The sequence below is a fragment of the Bufo gargarizans genome, chromosome 1, assembly GCF_014858855.1.
Source record: "Bufo gargarizans isolate SCDJY-AF-19 chromosome 1, ASM1485885v1, whole genome shotgun sequence".
Taxonomy (NCBI): Eukaryota; Metazoa; Chordata; class Amphibia; order Anura; family Bufonidae; genus Bufo; species Bufo gargarizans.
Genome location: NC_058080.1, coordinates 609,184,654 through 609,207,152, shown reverse-complemented (window position 1 = coordinate 609,207,152; position 22,499 = coordinate 609,184,654). Strand labels below are relative to the sequence as shown.

Here is a 22,499-nt window from a genome sequence, read left to right as displayed (position 1 = left end):
CCTGAAAAAAAAACATAAAAAAACCCACCTTATAATGTTCTAAAATAACGAAATAAGAGTAGTTACATTCCCCATGCCCCCACCACTTCCTCTCCGAGGTCGCAGCCAGGATCGTAGGGGCATTGCAGTGTAGTGGTAATCAAATAAAATAAATGGCGCTACAGCCCAAGTCATACGTGTGCAATGACTACAACCCCTAACCCTGGGTTCACACCTGAGCGTTCTGAAAGGAGCGCTCTGTATGCGCGATTGTACCGGCGTTTACAATCGCGCATACAGAGACAAGCGAACGCCCATTGTCGCGCGTTCCCGAAAGTCTATGTACGGGAACACGCGACAAAACACCCCAAAGAAGCTCAAGAACTTTTTTGAGCGTAGGGCGTTTTTCAGCGCGTTCAAACGCGCTGTAAAACGCTCAAGTGTGAACCAGGGCCATAGGGAAGCATTGGTTTTCATGTGTTGAGCGTTTTACAGCGCGTTTGAACGCGCTGTAAAACGCTCAGGTGTGAACCCAGCGTGAATCACAAAAAATCCAACACTGGATGCAACCAGTGCCCTAGTGTAGTACTGTCTGTTGCCGGAAATGACGATTTTTGTGTCTGAACAAACGATCAGATTACCCGATAAATGGGTGTTTAGCTCATTCGTTGGTTAATCGGCGGTACATTTACACCGCCAGATAATCGCTAACAAACATTCCTATGAATGCTGGTTAGCGAATATCGGCCCGTGTAAAGGGCCCTTTAGTTCAGGACCTCTGTCACAGATTTTATCAAAAGCAGCAGACAAAAAAGTCCTTCTCCAGTAAAAAAAAAATATCAGCATCCTGAACAGAAACAGAACTGACCCCATTACAGTGCTCGGCCCCGTTTGGGTCAGTTAGGTGACGAATCCAACACCTCCATTATTTTAGTTGTTCTGCTCCTCTAAAAGGGCACAACAACAAACATGTCTGAACCCAGCCTAAAGCCTTATTCACACGTCAGTGTTTGGTCAGTGATTTTCATCAGTGACTGTGAGCCAAAATCAGGAGTGGAGGCTCCACAGATATAAGGTATAAGGATTCTTTCACACGAACATGTGCCCCCCGTGGCCGTGCTGCAGCCCGCAATGCACGGGCACCGACCGTGGGCCAGCCGCATGCAGATCGCGACCCCGTTCACTTGAATGGGTTCAGCGATCCCTCGGTTCCACAAAAAGATAGAACAAATTATATCTTTTTGCAAAACGGAAGAACGGAACGGAACCCCACAGAAGCACTCCCACGGGGGGGACACGGTGTGAAAGAGGCCTACGGGAAAGATCTGCACCTGTTCTGTGACCGATGGAAATCATTGACCGAACCCTGGGGGTAATTTGGCTTAGTTGCTCATAGCAACCAATCAGATTCCACCTTTCATTTTCCAAAGGAGTTCTGAAAAATGAAAGATGGAAACTGATTGGTTGATAAGGTAAACTAAGCCAGTTTTCCTTTACACCAGTTTGGTAAATCTCCCCCATTGACTGTGTGAATAAGGCATAAGTGTTTTCTAAATCCTTTCTTCTGGATGGAAAACCCTTTTTAAATACATTCTGGAAGATCTGCAACAGTAAATCAGCCCCACTGTATAAAAATGTGCCCTTAAAGGGGTTGGCCCAGCTCACACATGGGTGTCATATACACCTCTGGGACCAGCATCTCTAGAATGGGGCCCCCAAAGTGAAGGATAGTGCAGATAGTGCTCTCAATACACTTCTACTAGAGCTTTGAAAAGAGCCAAGCGACCCCAATTGGCCATTTCTGGAAGTCCCATAGAAGAGAATGGCGAGCCCACCGCGTGAGCATGGCCACCCCTCCATTTACCTCTTGGCGAGTTCCGGAAATAGCAGAGCCGACACTCCGCCATTTTCAGCACTCCCACAGAAGTGTATGGAGGGTGGCTGTGCTTGGACAGTGCACCCTCATTCACTTTGGGGGCCCCATTCTAGAGACGGGTACGTGTCCCATATTTTGTACTCGCACCGATCTGTCACTGGTGGCATATCCTAGCAATATAACACTAATGTGTGAGATGGACCAACCTCTTTAATTTTGGCCCACACATATGCCAAAACAATGGTTTCATTATATGTTTTAACGTTTTTTTAGATTTGTTTATTTAGACTTGCGTAACAATCAGAAGTTTTAATAAATTCCCCTCCATTATTGGGGATGATCTCTCTGCAATGGGTGTTCCAGGCTGAGGTAGTCAGTTCATTAGGCGCCATGGGGAGAAAAGCCTTTTTTTTGAGTATTGAAAAGCCCTCTTTTGGTTACGTAATTTACAGCAAAAAAAAAATCACCAATAAAATGCATATTTTTCTTTTGCATTTCACATGTATTTTATTGGTGTTTTTTTCTTAAAACATGTGAATTGCATTAAAACAAAATTCACATCCTCTTCTATATAGGGAAAAAAGAAACTTGTGACGTTTAAAAAAAAAATGATAAAATTGGCAGTGACATGCAGATTTTTTTTTTAAGCAAAAAAAAAATATATATATATATCCTGCATTTCAAAATTCTCATAGATCTCAAGCTAACATCAAGTGTTGGAGTTTATCCTGCAAAAAAATTGCACAAAAATAAAACCTAGAAAAATGCATCAACAAACGGCAAAGATCCCTAAAAATCTACATATGAATCCAGCCCCAGGCTTCACACATCCGTGATGACATCTGTGACAAGAAGGTCAGTGTTTCATGTGTGAAGAATGAAGCATCTGTGTTTGGTTTGAGCGTCCATTTTGTGCTCTCCATGTGATAACTATATTCCACGGACACTGCTAGGCTGAAAATTCATTTCCAGAGCATCTATCAGTGGTCCGTGAAAACCATGGACCAAACACGGATGGCGTCAGTCACTAGACTTTTTAAATGCCGGTGCGACAATATTCTATTGCAAAGGCATTTCTTACGCTGTCCTCGCCACTTGGGATTCATGTGGTGGGGGCCGGGTGTAAGTGTTTGCGAAAAAACTACTCCACCAGGGGAGTGCAATCGCATATTACTGTAGGTGCACGAACTGCCGTAGATGCGCCTAATTTACGTCGAGGCCTTAGGGCTCATTCACATGGCCGCTGTTTGGCCGTTCCACACATTAGGGGCTGCAACTTGCGGTCCCCAATGCACGGGCACCATCCGTGCGGCTGCCGCAGACGGGTCCATTCAACTTGACGGAGAGAAACCCTACAGAGTGCTTCCATGGGGTTCCGTGCCTCCGTTCCGCATTGCAGACCCATTCATGTGAATAGGACTAGCGTTGCGCGAACTTGTGTTTTAAGTTCGGCGTCTAAAGTTCGGGTTATCGAAGAATCGTGTTATGGATTCCGCTACCACGGACCATAACGGAATTTAGAATCCATAACGTGATTCTTCGATAACCAGAACTCGAATTTTTAGACGCCGAACTTAAAACACAAGTTCGCTCAACACTAAATAGGACCGCATATGTGATGCAGGGTGCACATGGCCGGTGCCCGCATATTGCAGACCCGCTGCTTGCCCGGGAAACGGACGTGTGAACGAGCTGAAAAATCCATTCCATACATCTGAGTGAGGTCACTTCTGCAGCATATATAAACCTCATTCAGATGAGACAGTTGCTGAGATTTCTGCGACTAATCTGCTACATGTGAATATAGCGTATGCACTGATCCCGCGGGACAGAGGGATAAAACTTAACATTTAATGTCAGTAAATTCTAAATAGATAGATAGACATCAGAGGATGAGCCTCTACAACAAACGATAATTAAAGACAGCCCTATGGGCATAAACTTGTACACATACATACATAGTGTGGCCAAGATGGTATAAGTAATAAAAACAAGAACGTTCTCACCCGATTAACGACCAGGGTTTCTCACAGAGATGGCTATTGGTGGAGACGGTCCTGGAGTACTTGATGGCCACACTGGAGACAAGTAGGTATAGGTGCCCCTTTGACATAGGTGGGTAGCAGGGCGATTAACCCTAGACGGCCCTGAATAGGGGGCAGGGGCTAGTACGCCCTACCTACCTATACGGGGATCTTGCCCCGCAAGGAGCGTCCCCGTCCGGATACCTGGCCCTGGGGGGACAGAATCCCTAGTAATCCCTAAAAAAATGTGCTCCTTTTTAGGGATTACTAGGGATTCTGTCCCCCCAGGGCCAGGTATCCGGACGGGGAAGCTCCTTGCGGGGCAAGATCCCCGTATAGGTAGGTAGGGCGTACTAGCCCCTGCCCCCTATTCAGGGCCGTCTAGGGTTAATCGCCCTGCTACCCACCTATGTCAAAGGGGCACCTATACCTACTTGTCTCCAGTGTGGCCATCAAGTACTCCAGGACCGTCTCCATCACTAGCCATCTCTGTGAGAAACCCTGGTCGTTAATCGGGTGAGAACGTTCTTGTTTTTATTACTTATACCATCTTGGCCACACTATGTATGTATGTGTACAAGTTTATGCCCATAGGGCTGTCTTTAATTATCGTTTGTTGTAGAGGCTCATCCTCTGATGTCTATCTATCTATTTTAGAATTTACTGACATTAAATGTTAAGTTTTATCCCTCTGTCCCGCGGGATCAGTGCATACGCCATTTAATTTGGGATTAAGCAGGCCCGGTCGCCTAATCCGGCCTTTCTGGTCTTCTCTACATGTGAATATACCCCCAGAACAAGACAATAAAAGACAAATATGCTGAAGTAACCCTTTAACACCTGGATGGCTATCCGATTCAATAACAGAAAAAAACTAGGGCACCCAGGTGGATGCATTATTCTGATGGTCATGAATGTGAGGGGCCAAGAGATTCTGATACATGGGCTGATTATTATGTGGGGTCCTGCATTCATATCATTGTCACTGTATCACCCTGCAGGCTACGTCCACATGGCAGCAGTGCAGACGGAGGACGGGTCCTGTCAGGTGAATGGGGTCTATACACAGCAGTTAGGGGGCAGCTTTACCCAACACAGCTCACACTCGGATGGGCTAGGCAAAGCTCCCAGCGCTGCAGACATCTGGCTCCTCTCTCTGACCGTACTTACAACTTCATGCGTTCCAGCGCCACCGGTCACGTGACTGTTTCCGGCCTTCACACTACAGGAAGGCTGTTGGGACAAACTTCATCTAACTGTACTGTCTGGCTTCACTACAAAACGCTGCACGGAGACTTCAGCTGGGATGAGGCAACGAAGACCGAAATACACGATGTCCTTGTCACACACAACACCTTTTCATGTTGCTCTGTATTGTTTCCTTTTGTTGTAGTTTACACGGACCAGCAGTGGACGCAGACAGCCACTAGACTGGATACATTATTAGATAGAATAGACTACATAACATTTACAGATATGTATTTATTCTTTCACCTTCCTTCCAACTCATGAAAAATACATAGGCTACTTTTATACCAGCGTTTATGTTGGATCCGGCAGGGATCAGCAAAAACACTTCCCTAAGGGCTCATGCACACCAACGTAAAAAACGGATGCCACCCGTGTGCCTTCCGCAATTTGCGGAACGGAACAGGAGGCCCATTATAGAGATGCCTATTCTTGTCTGCAAAACGGACAAGAATAGGACAGGACTCATAATTTTTGCGGGGTCACGGAACGGAACAACGGATGTGGACAGCACACAGAGTGCTGTCCGCATCTTTTGCGGACCCATTGAAATTAATGGTTCCGAATACGGACTGTATACGGAATCAAAATACAGTCCGTATACGGAACGCAAAATACTGTTGTGTGCATGAGCCTTTAGGCTACTTTCACACTAGCGTTAAAGTTTTCCGGTATTAAGCTCCGTCCTAGGGGCTCAATACCGGGAAAAAAACGCATCAGTTTTATCCCAATGCATTCTGAATGGAGAGCAATCCGTTCAGTATGCATTAGGATGTCTTCAGTTCAGTCCCTTTTACGGTATTTGCCAAAATTCCGGAACACTTGCCTGATTGTCGGATCCGGCATTAATTTCCATTGAAATGTATTAATGCCGGATCCAATACCAAGTGTTCTGGAAAAACAGATCCGGTTTCCCAGTCTGCGCATGTGCAGACCTTTAAATCTGTGAAAAAGATAAATACCGTATCCATTTTTCCGGAGAGATGGATCCGTTATTGCAATGCATTTGTCAGACAGTTCCGTTGCCAGAACTGCCTGCCGGATTCTTCTAACAAGAGTATGAAAGTACCCTTAGGGCTCTTTCACACGAGCAGATGCCGTGCGGGTAAACCGCAGCGTGAAAGAATGCCAAGCCGCGCTCCGGACAGCAGAGACACGGAGCAGTAACATGACTGATAACTTTATCTTGCTGTGATTTTGTAGTAAAAAGATCACAGAGAGGCAAAGAGCTTTATCAGTCATGCTACTGCTCCGTGTCTCTGCTGTCTGGAGCGGGGCTTGGCGCTCATTCACGCTAAGGATTACCCACACGGCATTCGCTCGTGTGAAAGAGCCCTTAGGCTACTTTCACACTAGCATTTTAGTTTTCCGGTATTGAGATCCGTCACAGGGGCTTAAAGAGGACCTTTCACCTGGAAAAACATTGTGAACTAAGTATCATGACATATACAGCGGCGCACTTACTATTATCCCTGGGCGCCGTTCCGTTCTCCCGTTATGTTCGGGGACTTGGTTATAGTAGGCGGAGACTTAGGGGACTTGGTTATAGTAGGCGGAGTCTGCCCTTGTTCTGCTGGGCGTCTCCTCCTCCTAGGCTGTAGCGCTGGCCAATCGCAGCGCACAGCTCACAGCCTGGTAGGTTTTTCTTCTCCCAGGCTGTGAGCTCTGCGCTGTGATTGGCCAGCGCTACAGCCTAGGAGGAGGAGACGCCCAGCAGAACAAGGGCAGTCTCCGCCTACTATAACCAAGTCCCCGAACATACCGGAGGGCATAGCGGGAGAACGGAGCGGCGCCCAGGGATAATAGTAAGTGCAGTGAGATCCCCGGGCGCTGCTGTATATGTCATGATACTTAGTTCACAATGTTTTTCCAGGTGAAAGGTCCTCTTTAATACCAGAAAAAAAACGCTTCAGATTTGTCACCATTCATTGTCAATGGGGACAAAACTGAACAGAACGGAATGCTCCAAAATGTATTCCGTTCCTTTGGTTGCGTTCCCAGACCGCAACATGCTGCAGTTTTCTTTCCATCCTGGGATGCGGAACAAGACGGATCCGTCATGTCCTCCCAATGCAAGTCAATGGGGACGGATATGTTTTCTCGGACACAATCTACCACAATAGAAAACGGATCTGTCCCCCATTGACCTTCAATAGAGTTCATGACGGATCTGTCTTGGCTATGTTAAAGATAATACAACCGGATCTGTTCATAACGGATGCAGACGGCATTATCAGTAACGGAAGCGTTTTTGCTGAACCTTGCCGGATCCAGTAAAAACGCTAGTGTGAAAGCAGTCTTACTAGGATAGAGGGGCTGCACACTGTACACAAGTCAGATCTCCAATTATCAGTACAGTATGACATAGTCTAGCAATAAATACATAGTGTACTATGGTAGCATTTAAAAGGGTTTCACACGAGCGTAGCTAACGGCTCATGGGCCCTGGTGCAAGAGTTCAGCTTGGGACCCCCTTCCCTCAGTCCTTTGTGGGCAGGGGCAGGGAAACATATAGCCTTTGCACTGCCTGAGGCAAAAATTGAAATGGCACCTCCCTATGCCAAATTCTTGAGCTTTCCAGGACCAGAACTTTTAAAGGGTTTCTACCACCTCATTTGGACCTAATTAGCTGTCAGACACTAGCGATCTGCTAGTGTCTGCTCTACCTAAACATGCTATTCTAAGACCTTTGTGTGGATACGTTACACTAAAAAACAATTTTATTGCTATGCAAATGAGCGTCTAGGACGGGTGCTATGGGGGCGTCTTTTCAGCACCTAGAGGCTCCGTCTACTCACCCTGTATTCCGCCCCGCTCGTCCGTCAAGCCCGCCCATCTCCTCTAGATTGCCAGTCTCCATCTCATCCATCAGCCGAATTCTTGCGCCTGCGCCGTGTGCATCTGTATTCGGCGCAGTGACTGTCTGACCGCTCCCTGCGCCGGCTCCTCCACTGCGCCTGCGCCGATTATAGCGGGAAAAGTAGCACTTTCTAATGCCACCATTTATTATTGCATAAGATGTAGTGTGGAGCTGGAAAGTGTTTTCCAAATAAGTAAAAAAAATATAAAAAAAACACGCAATTCTGCAACCGTTATCTGGGTTTTGTTTTTATGTCGTGCCCTATGGGATAAAACTGACCTCTTACTTTCATTCTCCGAGTAAGGGCTCATGCACGTGACTGTATGTATTTTGCAGTCCGCAAAAAAACGGATCTGCAAAAAATGCAGATGACGTCTGTATGCATTCCGTATTTTGCAGAACGGAACAGCTGGCCCCTAATAGAACAGTACTATCCTGGTCCGTAATGCTGACAATAATAGAACATGTTCTATTTTTTTGCGGAACGGAAATACGGAAACAGAATGCACACGGAGCAATTCTTTTTGCAGACCCATTGAAATTAATGGTTCCGCATACGGTCTGAACAAAAAAAAAAGAACGCACATGGAAAGAAAATACGTTTGTGTGCAGGGGCCCTAATTAGAAGAGAAAGTAATTATTTTTTTCTTTTCATCGTCATGTTCTGACCCGTATAGCTTTTTTGTAGTTACGTATACAGAGCTGTACTTTTGTTTTGATTTTGGGGTAAGGGGGCTGAGTTGAATATATTTTTTTAAAAATTTATTTTTAAAAACATTTATTTTACATTTTTGACACTTTTTTATTGCTCCCATAGGGAACTATAACGAGCAATTAAAGATTTTCCTAGCTATTGTAACGGAAAATATAGATTTTATTGAAGACAGGAGGCGAACATTGTGCTTAACTTTCTTTTACTACTCCCATAGCAACAAGAACTATTACAACAGGTGAATGAAAAGTTTTTTCAAAACAGGTAATCAGTATGTAAATGAGGAATCACAGGTAGCCAATCAATAAGCATCCCAGTTTATATAAGGTGAAGAGAGCATAGACCCCTCCTCTTTCTTGATGACGACCAGAGAAGGAGTGGATCCAGTCTGAAGTAATCCGAATAATGCAATCATGGAATAGTCGTAGGTTTAGACGATAGGAAACTGGAGTAACAGGAACTTTTGAGGATGTATGAAACTGTGAATTATCCAGGATGTTCTAGTATGCTACGGAGATAAAATATATACAGTTAGGGTTGGGTTAATAGGGAGGTACAATGTTCGCCTCCAGTCTTCAATAAAATCTATATTTTCCGTTACAATAGCTAGGAAAATCTTTAATTTTATTGCAACAGGAGGCTCTCATTGTGCAAGTTTAAAGCTAAGTAATAAAGATTCATAACATAGACATAGAGACATGAGATTCAGGTTTGAATTAAAACGTTTTAAAAGTGGATTCTGAAGACCAGTCTGCGGCCTTCAGAATATCAGAGAGGGAGCCTCCTTTTTGGAATACTTTAGTGGATACTGCGCCTCGAACTGAATGGGCACCAAAGATTGATGTGTTAATCCCAGTCATCTGCATGGTGAGCTTAACCCATCTGGATAGCGTAGGAGAGGATACCGGAAGATGTGGTTTACGAAAAGAGATAAGAAGTTGGGACGCTTGAGGGGTGCGTAGAGTTTGGGTCATAAGTTCATATGTCTTTAGACAACGGACAACACATAATTTATTATGGGAGGGGAAAGCTGGGTAGAAGACCGTGTGTAGATTGGTTTTGGTTCGTCTAACAATACGGAAGGTTACTCCGTTAGGGGTAAAAGATCTGTTAGAGATGTCCAACGCTCTGACGTCTGAGACTCTCTTAATAGAGAAGAGAACCGTGAGTTTAAAGGAAAGTAGTTTTAGGGATAGGTGTTCGTTGTCTTCCCAAGATGAGAAGAGGTTTAGGAGGAGGGTAATATCCCAAGTAGAATGATATCTAGGCTCAGGGGGATTCCTAAATTGTATGCCCTTCATAAGTCTGCAGATCATCGGGTGTTTACCAACAGGGATGGAGTTAACGGGGGTATGTTCCGATGATATGGCAGATCGGTAAAGGTTTATGGTTCTATAGGCTTTTCCTGATTCAAAGGATGCAGATAAAAAATTTAAGATGTGGGTAATAGATGCATGAACAGGATCCGTTGAGAGCACCAATGAAGGCAAATTTTCCAGGCTGATCTATAAGCCTTTCTGGTACCTGGTGCCCATGCGTCAGAGAAGATGTCGAGAGTAGATTGTGAAAGGCCGTGATCGAATCTTGATTGCCCGAGATCAACCAGGCTACTAATGATAGGTGTCTCAACAAGATAAGAAGATGAGGATGTCCTGAAGGATCTTGGAGGAGATCCTGGTAAAGTGGGAGAATTCTTGGAATATTTATGGCCAGGCTGAGTAGAGTGGGGAACCATGTTTGAGACGGGCACCAAGGAGTGATGATCACTAATATGGATCTCTGGGATATCATCTGAAGCAGAACTCTGGGGATTAAAGCGAAGGGGGGAAAAGCTTAAAGGCGTCTCTGTGGCCAGATTTGGTGCATCCAAGGGCATCCATGGCCAGAGCATCCAGATCTGGGCGCCAGCTGAAAAAGATGGGTAATTGGGTGTTTAGTCGTGACGCAAATAGATCCATGTGGAGGGGACCCCATAAGTTGTTGATTTGTTGGAAAAGGAGATTCCAGTCGCTGGAATCCGATAGGTATCGGGAGTTCCAATCGGCAACCGAATTGATCAAACCCGGAATGTATTCTGCTTTAAGAATAATGTCCTTGTCCAAGCAGAAATATCAAAAATCCTTGACAATGTCGCTCAACATTTTGGAAGTGGTGCCCCCTAAACGATTGATGTACTGTACTGCGGCAATATTGTCCATACGCAGTAGGATGCATCAGTGTGACTTGTCTTTCGCAAAGCTCTTCAGAGTGAAAGAAGCTGCCAGGAGCTCCAAGCAGTTGATGTGTAGGAGAGATTCTGTTTTTGATCCATTTCCCTCTGCAGTACACCGCCCTGCAGGGTGAGGCGAATGGTGAGGTCACAGGGGTAGTTACTAACCGAAGGTGGTTATAGTACTCACAGTCTTTTATATACCCTGGGCAGATGTACAGCAGTGATGGAGAGGCTGGCACAGGGGTCCTCTGGGGCACTCTCTGTGTATAGGGACCAGGCCTGATAGTAGGTGAGGTGCCCTGGATGTTGCAGGTTTTGTTTAATGTGCCTGTGGCAAGATCCCTTTAAATTCGTGACGCCAGTGCTGGTAACAGTGGCACACCGATTTATGCTAGGAATAATTGAGGGACACGATGTTGTGGTGAACCAAAACTTCCTTTTACTGGAACAATTAACTATTTACAGTCTTTTGGTCAAAGTTCCATATGTAAGCAGTAACATGCAGGCTTTTTTATCAATTGGCAGGCACAATGTTCTTGCAAGATACTCAGAGGGTTAAACACTTACAGATCAGGCTGCACTTTTTCTCAGAATCCTGTCTGTCTTTATCCCAAGGCCCGTATGCCCTATTGCTGGCTTTATCCTTGGTTAGGGGGAACTTCCTCAGGTATATATATCCTTGCTTTAAATATATCCTTCTGCCCTTCAGCTCTCTGGTTCAGCTGGAAACACTTTTGCTCTGCTCTGCACTTGTTATAGGAACTTCAGGTTTCTCAGGAGGTAGCTTCTTCTTCTGGTGGCAAGCTAGAAGCCTGGGCTGTCTAGCTGCATATCAGGAGGTGGCCTTCAGCTCCTCTCTGGCTAAAGATCACACTCTCTTCTGACTCTACACAGACTCCTGACTCACTCTCCCTGAGCTGGGCCTGACTATAAATACTAGGGGTTCCCTAGCTCCCTCTACTGTCTAGGAGGAGGAACTACACCTTAACAGGCCTGAAACACAGAAAACAGGGAAAATACACATAAAAACATCGTAATATACATTAAAATGTAATGTAAAATACAATGCCACTGTTCCACAGGAGTTGGAGAACAACGTGGCCCAATTGACCCTTGTGTAGTGCCCACATTTACCTAGTGGGACACTACACCTCCTGTGGAATAAGGGCCGCAACGAGCGCCCCAGCCTGATTGACTAGCGTCTTATTCTAGGACCAGATCTGGTAAGGAATTGAATATCATTTTCCCATTCCAGATCTGGATGTGTTGGAGCCACCATAGAAGTTCTACTTTGGCTTCTGGAGATAGGGAAATTTTGTTGGAATATTGTAGGCCTTCCCGTAGGATTACATTATGTTCCTATGGAGCCCTGCCACAGGAAGACTCTCCATAGGAACTTATGTGGCAGCCTCAGCTCATTCAGGAGGACTGAGACTGGCGCACTCACCACCTGGCCCCCATGAAAAAGGAGAATTTTTCAAGGCTCGTTCCGAACAAGCCACTCTTATTTTCTGACAATCAACACGTGTCAATCGACAATATTGTACAACTATTCTGCAACATGTGTCGCGCAACATTTTTTGTAATGATAGTCAATGGTGTTGCACTGTTACACGCTGCGACTGCAATGCGACAGTTACACAGAAATCCAACTTGGATGGATTTTTTGCAACTGTCGTGTCGCATGTCACAGTGCGAAACCATTGACTACCAATAAAAAAAATGTTGTGCAACTTGTCTGCGACAAGAAGCCATGCGGCACATGTCGCCATGTAGCCCTAGCCTAAATACGAGCAGGCATTATTTTGGAATACTTGTGCGGAATATGCCACTATTTCTTCTGTGTATAAACAGAGGCAGGGATCTGTCCCCGTTGGGGCCAAATTTTTAGTCCAAACAAGCCACTACTTTTTGCCATAACACTGTGTGTCTTTAACCAGTTCCCAACCGCCCGCGTCCATTCAAAGATCACAGCTGCACACTGCAAGCCATTTATCATTGTGACAAAAATAGACATATTTGGTATCACTACATCCATAACGTGGCTCTTTAAAAATATGACAATCTACCTGTATGGTGAACGGCTTAAAAAATAAAAACGGTGTCCAAAAAGTGCTATTTACCCCAAAATGGTACCAATGAAAACGCCAGCTTATCCCGCAAAAAAAAAAAAGAACCCTCAAAACCATTGCCAGAAAAAGTGTGCCTAATTTATGACGGGGCGTGCACCTGTTGGAAAATCTACGCCAGCCCCTTTTCTTAGGTGCAGAAACTGACCTGTTGTGCAGATGTTTTAAAATCTGCAACATGTCAGACATACACATAAAAAACGCATTAAAATTTGAGCAAAAAAATGCACCAAAACCATGATAAGTAGTGTGGATTTCATGTGGATTTTCTGGACATAAGGGATCATGCACACAATCTTTTTTTATCCATTATCCATGTCCATATGTCCGAGTCCGTTTCGCAAAAAAAAATTACATGTTCTATTCTTATCCATTTTGTAGACAAGGACAGGCATAATTATAATGGAGCCGCAAAAAAACACGGACATCATACAGAAGTCATTCATTTTTTTGCAGACCGCAAAAATACATACGGTTATGTCCATGAGCCCTTAATCTGCACTGTGAGCTGGTAACCTAAGGGCTCATGATAAAAAAAACAGGGATGACATCCGTGTGTCCGCAAAACGGACAAGATTAGGACTATTTGTTTTGCCATTTGAGTAGTATCCGTTTTTTTTTTTTCAAGCACCATTGAAGAGAATGGTTCTGCAAAACAGAACAGAGAAGAAAATACAGGATAAACAGGCTTTTTTTGGATTGGTATTTTTTCCACCCTTGAAGTGTGTTTTTGTGTCAATGACTCTATTTTCAAATTGCAGCATACTCTGGCATATTTTAACTTATTTCCTGGCATTTTTCTCACACAGAGTTTTTGTTTTGCTTAAAAAAATGCATGTGCAATGTATGTTTTTCTTTTTTTTTTTTTTTACTAATCCTTTTTTCCCCAAACAGCTTTACAGAGAAAGTGACATTACTGGAGGGAACACGCATTCCTCTAAAAAAAAAAAAAATGCCATTAAGAAACACCAGCTGCTAAAACACAATATATGGCCAATAATGTCTCAAAAACCTACAAAAATGTTGATCAAGTCAGGCACTTTTGAGGCGTTCTGAGGCCAATATAACGCTGTGTGTGAAGGAGCCATTGTAGAAAATCCTGTAAAGTGCTAACATATATTACAGCAATGACATGTATTGAACAGCAGAGGGCGCACTTTAACAAAAAATATACTAAAACATCAGCTGGTGTGATTAATACCTTTCCCAGACAATACACCAATTTTCTGTTTTGTGATTATATCTGACAAAAGACTATAGAAAGAGTTACGGGTCATTTTGTCTTACTGACCTATAGAGATAAAATGAGAAAATGATAAAATAAAATGTCTGCTGAGAATCCAGGAGGAGATATATCTAAACTGGCTTAGTTGCCCATAGCAACCAATCAGATTCTACCTTTCATTTTTCAGAGCTCCTTTGGAAAATAAAAAGTGGAATCTGATTGGTTGCTATGGGCAACTAAGCCAGTTTTTTTTCTTTACACCAGTTTTGATAAATCTCACTCTCAGTGTATAAAACATTAAAGGGGTTGTGCAGCGATTTTTATATTGATGACCTATTCTCAGGATAGGTCATCAATATCTGATTGGCGAGGGTCTGGCACCTGCCGATAGGCTGTTTGATGAGGAGGCGGTGCTCCACGTGAGCGCCACTTCCTGGTCTTTACACTACACGTCGTGGCAGCGTGGTGTCATTACAAGTACTCTCTCCATTCAAGTGAATGGAGAGAGTACTCATCATTATACTGCACTTCTGAGGCAATGCGCAGTGTAATGAACAGGAATCAGCGCTCACATGGAGCGCCGCCTCCTCTTCAAGCAGCTGATCGGCGGGGGACCCCTGCCAATCAGATATTGATGACCTATCCTGAGGACATGTCGCTGCACAACCCTTTTAATGTGTTAATGTTTGGCTCATATCTCTTTATGCAAGCACATATGGGCTGTTAAAGCTCGTGTCGAACATAACCATACACCTCCATTTACCCGATGGACCAAAATAGTGTCGTTTTGGCCTTCATTGGGGTGGCATGCACCGACTTACCTTTTTTTTCTCTCTGGAATGCTTTTACTTATTCAAGCGATTCCAAGATTGTTTTCTCGTGAGATATTATACTTCATGTTAGGCTTCATGCACATGACCGTGTATTCCACAAATCACAGGCATCAACCATGTGGCTGACATCTGCGGACGCGGACCCATTCACTTCAATACGGGCACAGCTGGGCATTTTTTAAACTATGGGATACGGTGACATTTTATTGGTACTAGTTTGGGGTACATATTTTTAAATAAAGTTTATTAGATATGCGTTAAAAGAAAGGGGAGGGTATGTAAGGCCCTACCTCAATATATACAAACACAAAAAAATGGAAACTAAATCTTATTGGCCCTCTGAACTGCTATAGAGGGCAGCCAAATCACCCCTCAGTACCTCTTTACGTATCTGAAGTGGGATAACTGGCTGTCCAGAATGATGCTCTACAGAGTGTACGTTCATACTGGTATACACTGATGAAACCGCTGTAGCGCAGTATATTATCAGGACATTACCAGCTACTGCGAGTTCAGAGGTACTAGTAGCCAGACAATAAATTTAAAGCTGTGAGGCAGGGATCTAATTACACTTTGTGGGTAGCAAATTGCTGACCTCCCCACTAATAATGTATAGTCCCTTCACTGCCCATATTGTTAAACAGCTATAATATCTTGGCTAAATTAACAAAGCGGCTGTGTACCCTATCCCCATAAAGAGGATTGCGCTGAACCTGTACCCTATACTATGCTCGACATTTCGCTGTTAAGGCTCATCAGGAGCTAGGTATATAAACTTCAAGACAGACAAACAGACACATGGAACGCGCTAGGGTGGCCATAATACGGCTGCCGCTCACAGCTAGTAAAATAGGGGAAACCCCTCCCCTAAGGGGCGGATCCAGCGGCCATCAGCAAACGGGAGAGTGGTGGGCGTGTCGCACGGACTCAATGCACCCGCCCTTCCCCTCCGCCCATCTCGGCGACGCGATCCTCCTCTACTTGCAGAGATATATAAGTGCCAAAAGTCCACAATAAACAGTCCATGTGAGGCAATAAGGACATGCATAGATACAGACACATGTATCATGCTACTATAAATAATAAGACATGCATGTCTGTAGGATAATAAACAAGGACTCCTATTCATTAGAATAGGGGGTGGGGGGATTGTCTCCCATTTGGGGTACATATAAGATGTCCATTTAAATGAAACATGTATATAAAATGTGTTTATTCAGACCTTCAGGACGTATGGTGCGTAGCCTGAATGTCCATTCTGACTCCTTCTGTAACAGTTTTGTATCAGTCACCCCCTCTAGGAGTCTTTCTAATCACCTCAATGCCTTGAAACCTAGCCGTTTTTAATGTTTTTTGTTTCAGCAGTGTTTACGATTTCATTTGGTTTTTCCGTTCAGTTTTTCTGTATGGCATATACAGGGAGTGCAGAATTATTAGGCAAATTAGTATTTTGACCACATCATCCTCTTTATGCATGTTGTCTTACTCCAAGCTGTATAGGCTCGAAAGCCTACTACCAATTAAGCATATTAGGTGATGTGCATCTCTGTAATGAGAAGGGGTGTGGTCTAATGACATCAACACCCTATATCAGGTGTGCATAATTATTAGGCAACTTCCTTTCCTTTGGCAAAATGGGTCAAAAGAAGAACTTGACAGGCTCAGAAAAGTCAAAAATAGTGAGATATCTTGCAGAGGGATGCAGCACTCTTAAAATTGCAAAGCTTCTGAAGCGTGATCATCGAACAATCAAGCGTTTCATTCAAAATAGTCAACAGGGTCGCAAGAAGCGTGTGGAAAAACCAAGGCGCAAAATAACTGCCCATGAACTGAGAAAAGTCAAGCGTGCAGCTGCCAAGATGCCACTTGCCACCAGTTTGGCCATATTTCAGAGCTGCAACATCACTGGAGTGCCCAAAAGCACAAGGTGTGCAATACTCAGAGACATGGCCAAGGTAAGAAAGGCTGAAAGACGACCACCACTGAACAAGACACACAAGCTGAAACGTCAAGACTGGGCCAAGAAATATCTCAAGACTGATTTTTCTAAGGTTTTATGGACTGATGAAATGAGAGTGAGTCTTGATGGGCCAGATGGATGGGCCCGTGGCTGGATTGGTAAAGGGCAGAGAGCTCCAGTCCGACTCAGACGCCAGCAAGGTGGAGGTGGAGTACTGGTTTGGGCTGGTATCATCAAAGATGAGCTTGTGGGGCCTTTTCGGGTTGAGGATGGAGTCAAGCTCAACTCCCAGTCCTACTGCCAGTTTCTGGAAGACACCTTCTTCAAGCAGTGGTACAGGAAGAAGTCTGCATCCTTCAAGAAAAACATGATTTTCATGCAGGACAATGCTCCATCGCACGCGTCCAAGTACTTCACAGCGTGGCTGGCAAGAAAGGGTATAAAATAAGAAAATCTAATGACATGGCCTCCTTGTTCACCTGATCTGAACCCCATTGAGAACCTGTGGTCCATCATCAAATGTGAGATTTACAAGGAGGGAAAACAGTACACCTCTCTGAACAGTGTCTGGGAGGCTGTGGTTGCTGCTGCACGCAATGTTGATGGTGAACAGATCAAAACACTGACATAATCCATGGATGGCAGGCTTTTGAGTGTCCTTGCAAAGAAAGGTGGCTATATTGGTCACTGATTTGTTTTTGTTTTGTTTTTGAATGTCAGAAATGTATATTTGTGAATGTTGAGATGTTATATTGGTTTCACTGGTAAAAATAAATAATCGAAATGGGTATATATTTGTTTTTTGTTAAGTTGCCTAATAATTATGCACAGTAATAGTCACCTGCACACACAGATATCCCCCTAAAATAGCTAAAACTAAAAACAAACTAAAAACTACTTCCAAAAATATTCAGCTTTGATATTAATGAGTTTTTTGGGTTCATTGAGAACATGGTTGTTGTTCAATAATAAAATGAATCCTCAAAAATACAACTTGCCTAATAATTCTGCACTCCCTGTACAGTATACAGTAATTACATAGAAAAAATTGGGCTGGGCATAAATTTTTCAATAGAGGGTTCCGCAAAAATGGAACAGATACGGAAGACATACAGAATACATTCTGTGGTGGTTCCATTGTTTTTTTGTGGACCCATTGACTTAAATGGAGCCACGGAACGTGATTTGCGGGCAATAATAGGACATGTTCTATCGTTGAATGGAACAGAAAAACGGAAATACGGAAACGGAATGCATACAGAGTACATTCCGTTTTTTTTTGCACAACCATTGAAATGAATGGGAAAAAGGGGGTCAGTCAGCACATCCCAAAGCGTAGGAGCACGTTGCTATGGCTGAGAACAAGACTGTTAAACTAGACATACAACGCAACAGCTCACTGCAAACCAAGTAAAGTACAAAATTGCGTCACAGTTGCAAATTCTATACTAATAAGTTAGAGATGCTTGGCAAAAATCATTTTGTACAAAATTATTTGAGCCAGTCTGCCGCACGTCAAGGCGATCTCTAGTTAGACGGGTTCCTAACACTAAATTCTATCTGTTATGTGCCATGACGGCTATCATATAATTCAGCAAGTGTAGGTTCCACATGCATGCTGGGCCCGCTTTGAAATGAACGGTTCCGTAAATGGATTATATATGAAACGCAGAAAACAGCCCGTATACGGAACGCAAAACACATTCGTGTGAACGAGCCCATATACATATGATTTTTGATCGCTCAATATTACGCTTTTTGTGAGGCAAAATAACCACAAAAATAGCTGTTCTGGCACAGTTTTTATATTGTTTTTTTATGGCGTTCTCCTAAGGCCTCATGCACACAACCGTTTTTTTTTAAGGTCCGCAAAAACGGGGTCCGTAGGTCCGTGATCCGTGACCGTTTTTTCGTCCGTGGGTCTTCCTTGATTTTTGGAGGATCCACGGACATGAAAAATGAAAAAAAAATCTAAGTCAAGTTTGCCTTTGAAATGATAGGAAAAAACGGACACGGATCACGGACATGGATCACGGACGCGGATGACAATCTTGTGTGCATCCGTGTTTTTTCACGGACCCATTGACTTGAATGGGTCCGTGACCCGTTGGCCGTGAAAAAAATAGGACAGGTCCTATTTTTTTCACGGCCAGGAAACACGGATCACGGATGCGGCTGCCAAACAGTGAATTTTCCGATTTTTCCACGGACCCATTGAAAGTCAATGGGTCCGCGAAAAAAAACGGAAAACGGCACAACGGCCACGGATGCACACAACGGTCGTGTGCAAGAGGCCTTACAGTACATGTGTTGTTTTTATAAAGCAGGTTGATACGGACGCAACAATACCAAATACGTCTATTTCTTATTTTTGGGGTTTCAGTTTTACGTAAAGCATTTTTGAAAAAAATAAATCATGTTTTTGTGTCTTCATTTTCTAAAAGCTACAGTTTCTTCATTTTTCTGCCTATCATTTTGTGTCATGGCTCTTTTTTTGCGGGAAGAACTGACATTTTATTATTATAATTTGAGTACATCAGATTTTTTTTGATTATTCAATAATACAGTTTTTGCGGCAAGTTGACACAAAGGCTATTTTTATTTATTTTTTAAACAGCGTTCATCTGACAAGGTAGATCATGTGATAATTTTATAGAGAAGGTTATTACGGATGCAGCGATACCTAATATATATATTTTATTATTTCAGGTTTATACAATAAATGCATTTTTGGAAAGAAATCTTTTTTTGTGTCTTCAGTTTCTGAAAGCTATGTTTCTTTTATTTTTTTCATCTCATGTAGGATTTTTTTTGTAGGAAGAGCTGATGTTTGTATTGGTAACATGTTTGGGAATATATGATTTTTTCATCATTCAATATTACACTTAAAAAGTAAAAGCATTTTGGAAAAGAAAATAAATCTAGTTTTTCTGCTACCATATTCTCAAAGACATTTTTAAATTTTTTTGGAGATTGTCTTAGGCTTGTTTTTTGTGGGATGTGATGGTGGTTTCATTGGTATCAGTTTAGGGCGCATACAACTTTTTGATCTCTCGCTATTATGTTTTTATGTGCGACAAGGTGACAAAAAATAGCTATTTTGGCACCGTTTTTCTTTTTACGGTGTTCACCTGAAAGGATCATGTGATATTTTTATAGGCCGCTTGTTATGGACGCGACAATACCTAATATGTCTGTTTTTACGTTTGACTTTTTTATTTTTATTGTACATGATTTTGAGGTGAAAGGGCGTTTTTTTTTTCCCTTGAAACCTTTATTTCTATAATTATTAAAAACATGCTGGCGGATACAGTAGGAGCCTCGCTGTCAGTCCGCAAAATGGGTCCACATCTGTTCTGCAATTTTTCAGAACGGGTGTGGACCCATTTATTTTCAATGGGGCCACAAAAGATGCAGACAGCACACCGTGTGCTGTCCGCATCCGCACTTATGTTCCACAGCCCTGCCAAAAATAGAACATGTCCTATTCTTGTCCGCAGTCACGGACAAGAAAAGGCATTTCTATCATAATGCCGGCAAGAGACTGCATTCCGACATGTACATGAAAATGCCTGAAGGGGTTAAACTCGCAGCTGTGTGTCAGTGAGAGGTCCCATCCTTGATCACACAACATTCTACTAATTTAGGCACATCACCATTCAGTTTTTTTGCAGTCCAAAAACCGCCGATCCCCCAAAAACGGAAGCCGCCTCCGCAATTTGCGGAACGGGCGGCTGTCAATATTAATGCCTATTCTTGTCCGCAAAGTGTGAACAAGAATAGGACATGTTATATTTTTTTAGCGGGGCCACGGAACGGAGCAACGGATGCCGACAGCACACGGAGTGCTGTCCGCATCTTTTGCGGCCCCATTAAAGTGAATGGGTCCACATCTGAGCCGTCAAAACAGCAGCTCAGATGCGGACCCAAACAACGGCTGTGTGCATGAGGCCTAATGATGCTGTGTAACCCTTACAATCCTGAAATATATGGTATTAGACTGACAGCATTAGGTTAAGGTTATACTGAAAAGTCTCAAAACTGTGTAGGAATGGTGCATCCCACCACATTTTATGTAACTGTAAATGGTGCTATTAGAAAGTGTAACTTGTCCCACAAAAAACAAGTCCTCATAAGGTATGTAAATGAAAAAATTTAAAATGTTATGGCTTTGGGAAGGCTGGGAATAAAAAACGAAAAAAATTGAAAATTGTCAGGGGTTAAAAACAGCCTGGAAAAAACTCTTGCACAAAAAGATGCCATTTTAGAAAATGGTATTATAAACGCAATATAAAAAAGTGGCCAAAAATGAAATCTCCCCCTATGTGCACAATCAATTCAATGACAGCTCCTCATTGGCGATCTTTTGTGCTCCGGATGTAAGAAGTCTAGCGGGGACTTGCATACAAAGACACATATGTACATACCTACCATCTGTGGTGTGGATACATTGTGTGCTGTCGGTGCTATTTGTTTGTAAACGCCGGGCCCATCTTCTTCCTTCTGCTTGCTTTGTGTAATGGAAAGATTGCCTTTATCTTGTATATTGTAAATTAGTCTAGAGTTTTTTGCAAACAGTGGGGTCATGTACTAAGACCGGATTTTTAAATACCTCTGTTTCTCCCCTGTGCTGCTGGAGGATTTGCCTCATTTATGACCAGGCATGCATCTCATCATAAATCATAAGTGGCAAGGATGGGGCAAAACTGCCCCTATGACAAAATATGGTCTCTCAGGCACTTTAATCGATGCAAAAAGGGGCCTTGCAACAATTATAACATCAAAAACTGTCATTTCCTATTTCCCTTACATATTCCGGTAACATCTGGAGGTTTTCCCACACACACATACAAAAAGGCAGGTTCAAAGTCAATAAAGTAATTGTTCTGGGTCAATAAAGGAATTATTTTTTATCTGAACACCGGATCCGTCCACGTTTTTTCCTGAAAAGTTCAAAAAATGCCACTAAAAAAGTAAAACTAAAGTTTGGGTCGGCAGCCCCGGGCCCAGCGTCAGTGAACGGCCCGTTGCCATCTTAAATGTCCATGAGCTACAATACTATCACATTTTCATACGTCTACGCAGCGCTAGCCTGGAGTGGCAGGAGTGAGGGAGAGCGAGGAGGGAGGGACTGACGTAATTGCACACCTCCTCCAATTAACCCCTTAGTGACCAGCCTGTTTTGGGCCTTACAGACCAAGCATTTTTCTTCCTTTCTTCATCATTATTTTTCCATCTATATAGTTTTATGATGGCTTGTTTTTTGCGGGACAAGTTGTAGTTTTTAATGGCGCCATTTTGGGGTACACATAACTTTCTGATTAACTTTTATTAACTCTATCTGGGAGGGATATTGCCACTGAGTTTTTACGTTATAAATTTTACGGCGTTAAATTTTTTTTGTATAAATAACAAAATATCTTTATTCTATGGGTCAGTAC

At 43.2% G+C, this 22,499-nt stretch overlaps 1 protein-coding gene across 1 annotated transcript in view; it reads right to left on the bottom strand.

Moving 5' to 3' along the window:
• DTWD2 (DTW domain containing 2) overlaps positions 1-5,093 on the bottom strand; it is a 180,270-nt gene extending 175,177 nt beyond the window's left edge. The window contains exon 1 of the mRNA XM_044282411.1: positions 5,050-5,093. The gene's annotated coding sequence lies outside the window, so the exon portion shown is untranslated. The remainder of the gene's footprint in view (positions 1-5,049) is intronic.
• Positions 5,094-22,499: the final 17,406 nt, after the last annotated feature.